Source organism: Oryzias melastigma, linkage group LG2 (assembly GCF_002922805.2).
Source record: "Oryzias melastigma strain HK-1 linkage group LG2, ASM292280v2, whole genome shotgun sequence".
NCBI classification, from domain to species: Eukaryota; Metazoa; Chordata; class Actinopteri; order Beloniformes; family Adrianichthyidae; genus Oryzias; species Oryzias melastigma.
In genome coordinates, this window is record NC_050513.1 from 7,597,249 (window position 1) to 7,605,913 (window position 8,665).

Here is an 8,665-nt window from a genome sequence, read left to right on the forward strand (position 1 = left end):
ATCGTGTTATTTTATTTTTTTGGAACTCAGTGAAAATGAAATTATTTCCTACCCCTTCTGTATTTAGGATGCAGTAAGAGCAGACTTGTCTTCAAATCCTGGGACGTGGAAGAAGCCACTTTCTGAATCGAGTTTGCTCCACCGCTACATCTTCTAATCACTCAAAATAAGTTCCGGTTAAATGGCGATATGGCAATTGTACAACAGGTGTAAAATTCCATGTCCAGATGGAGATTCAATTCTGATGGCCTCGTGACCCAATTCATTACAAAGCCTTGAACCGGACCATACCTGTTTAGCCAATGAGAACACTGTCTGTCAGAGCAGTGTTGACTTTAAATGCAATCAATTTAGCACTTCGAGTTTACTACCAACGCACAAGAATGCGTTATAAAACATAAATTAAAGAAGGAATTTTGGGTAATTGTTTAAAATTTAATCATTATTGATGTTAAATTATATATGATTTCTCTTGAAGTGTTAAAATATCAAATGGTGTAGTAGAACGTATGGTAGCTCATTGATAAGAAAGAAAAGAATTCCGCCCCCTGCTGGGCATGTTAATCACTGCTTCTAGTCTAATCATCTGTTTTGTGATTGCCTACAGGTCCAAGTCATCCTTTTACATCTAGACTTTGTTTTCGTCCCTGGTTCAGTTTTAAATGTGCAGAAAGGTTAAATTTGTCAAAAAATAAATAAATAAATAAAAAACACCAAACGCCTTCGTGCTCTTTTTGAAAGGAAGAAAGGTCAAAGGTGGCGATTGAGATTCAGGCAAAAAGGAGCGCCGCCTTTGTAAGAGAAAAGGTGCGAGAGATTCTTCTTTGTTCCCTCAATGCAAATACTGTTGTGTACTAAATGTGTGAGTAGCAGTGTTTCAATGTTTTCAGTGTTCCAGTAGCAGAAAATATCAATCTGGAGGGGGAGCTCCGTAAGAAGAAACCTTCACTAAAGTCTTCCTAACATTCAAATTACACTTACAAATATACAATCTGCTCCTTTAGGCCAAAAACATGTAGGATATTGTCTGTAATCATATTCTTTAAGGGATGATTCCATACATTTATTTGTAGTGGGATTGTCCCTCTCAAGGAGCACCACAAGGCTGTATGTTGAGACCCTGGTTCTTCTGGGTGTCTTGATTTCCTTATGCTTCCGATTGATGAAAATAAGGTGGTTCATGTTCTGACCTTTTTTTTTTTTTTTTTTCACTTACCATTTTGGTCAGTTTATTGATAAAATTAGCTTCAAAAAATTAAAAGAGTGACTAAGGAATTTTTCTAGAATTTGCTAATGGATTTTCTTATATAAGTCAGTGGCTTATCGATAGCTTAACCAGCTCAGTACTTTGAAAAGGATTTCACTCAAAAAGAAGCACTGGCTTTTAATAACAACCTTCAAAATTCAACCTATCCTTTAATAGAATAGTCTAAACTTTGGAGTCTCAATTTTGATCTCTTAAGATTTTTCAAAATATGTCTGTGACCCCGTGATGTATTTTTGACACTTTGCTAACAGAAGAAATTTGTATTCAAGACAAAGAAAAATCCAATTCAAAATAAAGAAAAATCGTATTTAAAATAGACATGTTAAATGTAAAACTTAATGTTGTGTTCAAATTGTTTCTGCAAAGTTGTGCACAAAATGCAAATGTGTGACTTGACTGTCAAACAGCGGCTTGTTCCGGACCACAATTAAGCAAAGTAAACAAAGTCTTAAACGCACAAAAAGAAAAATTATGTTCCTTCCTTGCAATCTAAAGTAAATAATAATCAAGAAACAGAAACCATATCAAAATGGCTCTTACGGGTGCTATTTTGAGCCAAATACCAGCTTGGACGAGGAAAACTAGTCATCTACAAATACAATCTTTTTCAAACTGCATTTTTTGTGTGTCTGCCCCGATTCACAACAATGCATTTTTAAGCCTAATTTTCTATATATATGTCCTCCATCATCAGAAAAATGCCACTAGTACATGTTAAAAACAGCATTTCCATTTGAATAGGTCTTCAATTTCCTTATGATTTTCTCTGGTCTTATATTCTGGTTCATCGTTTTAATTATTTGCACTTAAATAATGACAGTTTTCAACGAAAGTTCAAGATGGTATCATCGGTCATTGGGTTTTTTTTCTTATAAATGTGAATAAGATCATGCAAATGTGGAGCTCTCTGCGTGTTAAATCATCCAAATAGTGAAATTCTGCATTAATAACTGAGGACTTTACCTTTTTTTTCCAGTTTCTTTAGCTTGCAGCTCTGCTCTCATTTCCCCCCCCGCGCTGCAAAGCTGGTGTATTTGATAAGCTGGCCGTAGGATTAGGATAAAAAAGCAAAAGCGTGTTAAAAAGATGTCTGCCCGCGGGCCGCGCACTGTCACCATGACTTCATCATGTCTGCCTTTGCCACTTGCAAAAGGTTGAACCCCCCCGGCTGCCTGCGCCGCCTCACGCAGACACACACTGGCAAACACGGCCTTTCCCTCCTCGGCAGCGACTCGTGTTTGTTCACATGGCTGCAGGTCTCCGGCACATGGATGTGGTTTGAAGGCTCCTCACTCACAGCTTTCAATTGCTGAAGTCTTGGAGTGGAAGCCCGTTTTGTTTTCTGTGGAGCTCATTCTGATTCGGTGGAGAAAATAGTAAAAAAAAAAAAAGCAGCGTTTGTTTTTTTTTTTAATTTGAACTTTGCCGAAAGGTCATAAGTGGTTCGCCGGAGGTGTGCAGGTAGATTAAGAGAAGCTCCCCGTCCTGACCCGACAGGACCTCAGCGCCGGTGAAGGCACGGCGAGGACAGAGGTGTCTTCGGTGACCTTTGTGTGGCATTAGGGTCACGCATTAGGACAGGAGCTGACGCTGCAAGTTCCTGTAGCTGTCCTGTCAGGGTTCCGTGATGGTTTTATTTTGTAGGAATGGTCTGTGACATATGTCTCCCAGCAAATACAGGAAATCACTGATGCAAAGTGAACACAAGCGCGGTCGTTGGCCGCCAACCAGACACGCCTGATGAGGTTCAGGCAGAGCAAAGCTGAGAGATGAATGGTGAGAACGTGAAAAAAGATCCACTCTGTTATAAAATTATGCCCTTTTGTTAACAAATTAAAATACAATTTAAAACAAACCAAAAAAAATACAAATCAGCGATCCTACGTACAATGTAAGAAGTGAAACGTTAAATCATTTAACAAAAGTTCTGTAATTTGTTACATTTAAAATGATTACTTTTCAACAATTTTGAGTTGATGGTTTACGGAACTCGAAAATTTAATATGATAAAAATTATATTTGTAAATATAAAATCTACATTAATCAAATATTTCCCTTTTTATCCTGGATTTAATCCAGTTCCAGCTAAAATACCATTCAAATCTGAGAGAATGGGAAAACTGGCACACATGCCAAATGGCCAAAAGTACCAATTAAAAAAATAATTATTTCCAAAAAGTGGATTATATAAGTCCTGAAAATAAAAAAAAGTGTCAAATATCATTAATTATATACAAAACACGCCAATATTCCAATCTAATCTCAGATTTGCCATGTTAACGCGCTCATTCTATTATATTATTCATCCCTGACAACAGGAAATAACACATTCTCTTTGATACAATGTCACTCTTTAACCACAATTAACCTAATTCAGATGGATTGTGAAAGCCGAGAAAAGCAGCGACACTTAAACCCCTTTTCTCAATTGCCACAATTCGTCTGAACTACGTTAATTTCGCAAACGATTGAAGATTATAGTTACTCAAACTCTTTTTGCCATTGTTAGCTAATCAATAAACTTTATTTCCAAATTTGTTTACTTTCACTTTATTAGCATGTAGGTGGTTATTTTTAATTGTTCAAATTCACGTCTGGAAAAATTTATTTTGTTCTTGCAACACGTAAATGTTTATTTTTAAGGTATATTTCTTATTGCAGAAGTGTAAACATGCTTAATTTATAGTAAAACATCAATTGAATTTGTCACCAGGTTTTATTTCATTGTCATTTTTGCCGTACAAGTCGGTTAATTTAAAAGTGGGGCTAACTTGCTTAAGCAAACAGCCCCCTAATGGCGACTTGGTGAACTGCACTTCAATTCAGTTGTTTTTATTTAAAGACTTTTAACTATTGACTCTCTTTTGACGTGCATCAAATTTAATATTCGAAACCTTGACGCCCCGTGAAAAAAAATGAAAAAAACATGGATGATGTTGAGCGAGTAGCTTGGGTTTGTATGTTTTGGAAGCTCTAGGTTCACCAGATCTCTACGCTGTCCACTGGGCGGCTGGCTAGCGTAGCAAGCTCGATCGATCCAGCTCCATGGGTTTCGGTGACAGGCTGGTGACCTTGGTCTGGGATAGTCTCCAGCAACATCACAGCAGGTTTAGAAAATGGATGAACGTTCATGACAAAAATCCTCACATCGAGCGGCCATATTGGATTTCTTTGTTGATTGAGTCACTGAAAACGATTGCACGTCAACCTTGCCGTGTCTGCTGCTCAAATTGCGCGGCGCTGCTGCCGGATTGACACACCACGTGTGACACCCAAAACCCCATGTCCCTTGCGCCCAAATCATGCCCAATGTGAATGCAATTTAAGGGATGTGGACTGAGTAACCCATCCCCCATCATGTTCCAAACAAGAAGTACCCACTGTTCAAAAATCTCATTGACTTCTATAGAGAAGTAAATAACTGTTGATCAGTCATGCTATTTTTTAGAAAAACAGAATTCTTGCAACGGTTTTTTTTAAGGGTAACCAAACAGGGACGTTGAATGCTGACTCCACCCACAGCCGAAATTTGAAAATCCAGTCAGAGGGGTGGGGCTTGGGGGCCGGACTGTTATCATTACTGGAGGTGCAGATCATGACGTCAGACTTCTGAAACTTACACTGTTGAACCCATAACAAAATTCAACTGTAATAGCTCAATTCAACCTGTAGGGGGCAGCACACAGATGTTTTTTTTTAATTATATTTTTTAAGAATTAAACAAGTTTATTTTAATATATCAAAAATTTGGCAATTTGAAAGCCCCATTTATAGAGATGAAAAGCCAAAAAAAGTTGCTTTAGGGTTTGGTTACCCTTTAACATTTTCTGGATAATTCTATTTTTTTAGAGATATATATTTTTTTCTTTGTTGCAAGTTATTTAAGTAAAAAAACTGACCAATCAAATGAATGAGCATGTGATCTCATGTTGAATATTTGAAACGATTGATTTTTAAATAGTAGGAGCGGTGTGGCCTTCCAACAAGCTCACTCCTGATTAGTGAAAGTGGTCACTATAGAAACCATGACTATAACCAATTCGGACTTCTGACATCATCTGGCTCCAACATGGATCGCTAAAAAAAATGGTGACTGAACTGACGTATTTTCGCTGGAGGCGGAAACAAGCCATTCTCTATTCTACGGTTCGATTCTCTAATAGATTCAACACTGCACACACATCTTTGTTGACTTTAGGAGCAATAAGGCACCGTGATGTCATACACTCAAGTAAAAAAAGGACACTTTACATGTCCTGCTTTGGCTAAAACTTGATGGTACCTAACACATTGAAGTATCAAACAGTTTTTTGATGTCCTTTTGTTTCTTTTCCCTCCCCCGTGTTGCTTTTATTGAATAAACGAACTAGAATCCTGTTTTGTGAATTAACTTCTACCTGATGACATCGTTTAAAGTGTGTCATCTGCTAATGACCGATTACTTAATTGGCCTCATGGTATGCTCTGCATGTCTGAGGCCGCCGCCGCGCTCTAGCAAGGCAGGATGCCTCCGCCGGAGGGGGGGTAGTCTCAGAGGTTGAGGTGCATAATGTGGACAGTGTGCTGTGCGTGGCTCACCATGGCCTGAAGACGCAGTTCACTGTATTAGTCCTGACTAAAGGTCATATAGCAAAGTTAGAGAGCGTAACGGGCTTCCTGTTTGTTTGTTTGTTTTAGGGTTTGTTCTTTAGTGTCTCCCCTTTGGATGAGGCTTCCTCCATAAGGTGAAGTTTTGTGGACACTACCAACTCTTACGTGAATCCATATTGTATTAAGTTCTCAGCTCCTCACACAACAGAAGATACCCAATGAATCAGATAAGTCTTTCCACTTGCAGGAAGACTCAAGAGGCGTCCGTGCAGCGGGGGTGACCATCTGAATTTTAATTTGACGGAGAATCTGAATTCAAAGCTCGTGGCGCTCATGAAACAAGACATCTCATATTTCCCGGCGGCTCGCAGCGCCGTCAGACATCGCTGGTCCACTTCCAGCAGACATAAGCTGACCCCCCCCCCACACTTCCCCTCAAACCAACACAGTCTGTCAGCTGATGTCACCATTTTGTGAACCTGCCTTGGGCCACATGATGTGACTGCGAGAGTCACAGTCTGAGTCGAGTATTTGGTCATGTCTTTAACCGCTGTGAGTTGAAGTCATTCACTCCGTCTGACTTTGACCTGAATTCGTTCAGGTTCAAAACGGAGTTGGCCGGCATGTGGAGTCTGACGGGAACGAAGTCTCTCTGCTTTTCTGACATCTGTAAACACGAACGTGCAGAAGGCTGGCGTTTAGGGCTGCTTACGGATGACCAGATGGAGAAGAATCGAGAATCTTTGTTTTGGTTCTGAAGTTTGCTCTATTTGCTCTCTGTTTCTATTGAGTTTGTGATTTTGGATTCAAATACTTCCTGTTAGCAATGCAGCTATAGCATGGCGAATACATCAGTCAATATAAATCAATGATTTTCACTCATTTCTAGTCCGTTTTTTTGTTGTTTTGTGTTCTCCCAGTTAGTTTTTAGTATTTTCATTCATCCAGAATTATTCCATCCATCCTAACAACCATCCATCTATCTGTCGGTCCGTCCATCCATCCATTCATCCATCATCCATCCACTCATTAATGCATAATTTCTCCATTCACCAATCATCCGTCCATCCACTCATCATTCATACATCCATTCGTCATCCATCTATCCATAAATCATCCATCCATCATCCATCAGTCCATCGATATATCCATAAGACCTCCATCCATCCTTTGAACCATTCATCCATCATCATTTATCATCCATCTATCCACTCATCAATCATCCATCCTTCCTTCCGTCCATCCATCCATCCATCCAGAATTCTTTCATCCATCCTTACAACCATTCATCCGTCCATCTATCCATCCATAATACCTCCATCCATCCTACAAACCATCCATCCATCATCATTTATCATCCATCCACTCATCCATCCATCCTTATGTCCGTCCCTCCATCCATCCATAATACCTCCATCCATCTATCCATCCATCCATCAACTATTCATCCATCCAGATTTTCTTATCCATCCCTGCAACCATCTATATGTCATCCCCCCATCCATCTGTCCGTCCATTCATCCATCAATTTATCAATGATTTCATCATCCATCCTTCATCCAGCCCTCCGTCCATCCATCCATCCATCCTTCCAACCATTTATCCATCATCATTTATCATCCATCCATCCGTCTTTACAACCATCCGTCATCCAGAATTCCTTCATCTGTCCTTACAACCATCCTCTCTCCTTTGTCCATCCATCCATCCATCCATCCATCACTTTACTCCAGGACTGCTTTTCCTTCCCTCTTTGCAGCTTATTAGCTGACTGAGCTGCATCCATATGGTGATTGCCGGAGCACAGGTGGAAAACATGCAGGATCTCGAGGACCAGCATGAGGCAGTCCTTCTCCGTTCATCTCAAGAAGAATCAAGTGGTCTGTTGGGGTCTCTACCTTTTTGTTTTTTCCACCATTCTAGTCCTCCATAAGCATCCATCCATAAATAAAGCAGTCCCAAAACCAGCAGTCAAAAAGGTACAACCTAAAATTCAAAATACAAATGGTATCTGTCCTAGAAAGTCAGAACGACTCAGTTACAAATATCACAATACAGTTGTCTCAATGGGCTTTACACCAGTAATTGTGCAAAAACATAAAGTCAGTCATAAATATAGTCAATAGCTGGTTGCTAAACTAAACTAAACAGGCAAGGCATCCCTGCCTTAGATCCTCCTTCTCAGTTAAGAGAAAATGAAAAAAAAAAACCAAATTTGTGGAAAAAAAAACAGAAACCTTAGAGATGTACACATGAAGAGGGGATCCTCTCCAAGGATGGACAGACTATGTACCGGGACTGTTAAAGAAGGATTCGCTTCTCAAACTTTACAACTACATGTTTGAGTAATGTCGCACATGGGTTTCATTCAGATGGCGCTCGGACAGCTTGGGGCGCACGACGAGCCAGAACCGAGGTCCACTGCCAAGATCAGGAGCACCGACAAGTCACCTGGAATCTCTCCTGCTTCAAGATACAAGACAAGCCAGAGGCGAAGTCCACTGCCAAGAACAAGAGCACAGATAATGTTGCCAGTCCCAACTCCAACACTCAGTGAAGTGGCAGAGTTGGGACTGGCGACGTTCCTAAATGATTTGGAAACAGTGTATGCTTAAACTCTTAGCATACACAGGAACAAACGTTTAAGTTGCCCTTTTTGAAATTGAATCCTAATATTTAGAACGCCATACATGCATGTGTCTTTTACAATAAGATGTGGTCCATGATTAGCCCAGCAGATTACATAAGTGTAAATATGCAGTAGCAGCAAGCGGCCCAGTTCATTATACAGGATGACACTTGTCAGCG